The sequence below is a fragment of the Echinops telfairi genome, unplaced genomic scaffold (genome assembly GCF_000313985.2).
Source record: "Echinops telfairi isolate 266 unplaced genomic scaffold, ASM31398v2 ScPeMD7_7421;HRSCAF=8459, whole genome shotgun sequence".
Taxonomy (NCBI): Eukaryota; Metazoa; Chordata; class Mammalia; order Afrosoricida; family Tenrecidae; genus Echinops; species Echinops telfairi.
The window spans coordinates 15,926,405-15,927,421 of record NW_022111321.1 but is presented as its reverse complement, the minus strand read 5'-3'; positions in this window follow the sequence as shown (position 1 = coordinate 15,927,421).

Genomic DNA, 1,017 nt, shown 5'->3' with positions numbered 1-1,017 from the left:
GGTAGAAGTCTTGACCTTCTTGCTGGAGACCAGAGCTCCATTCTTGGCCAATGTTTCTCATGCACAGCCACTACCTGGAGCTTCCAGACTAACAAAAACTAAGAAGAAAGGCCTGGTGATCTACTTCCAAATATCTGCCAGTGAAAACCATGGGTCACATGGTCGGGCCTGGCACTGGGCTGGGTAGCATTTTGTTCTATTATGCATGGGATTCCATGAGTTGGGGGCAGCAACCTTGGTTGGTTACTATATGCCAACTGCTAAGGCTCTTAATGCATTGTGGAGCTCTTAGAGACTAATCGCATATGTTCCTTACAACTCTGGGAGAGTGGGAGAGGGAACTAATATCTGCTAGTTATAGATTAAATACTGTAAACGGATTAGAGGGATCAAGTAATATGGAGCAGTTATCCTTTTGTTAAATGCATCTCTAGCTTTCTTTCATCTGAGTCTAGCTCCGGCAGCGTTGCTCACAGTCCCGGGGCTTCACTCATTTCCCTGAGTTGTCATAGACACGCCAGCTTTACTGATTCCCCCCATTTTAAACCTTCAGAATGTTTCTTGTATTTCCTACTGCATTAGAAATGAAATATTTCAAATATCATGGTGAGGTAAATGCCTATGTTTATCATAAAACACAGTCCATATATTCACACCGTAAACGTCAAAGAATTGAGTGAATGAGCTAAATGCTTCCAAATTTCAGCAGCAAAGAGGATCTTTACAGAAGTTACTAATCACACTGCATATTCCTATTAAGTAAAAAGCGTATCCTTACATGATTATGAGCCAAGATACACATGGCAGACATAAAAGGTGAAGCTGCATCTCTATCTGCTACACCAAGTATCTCTCTCTCCAATAAACCCTTCATTGGTAAGCAGCACAAGTAGTGGGCCCTCCTTAGATCCTGATGTAGGGTGTTCTTGATTATTATTACAGAGACGCCCTGAGCACCCTAAGAATTATTTTGTGAAGCTGTTAAATATGCGGAGTATAGAGGGAAAGACTGAGAAC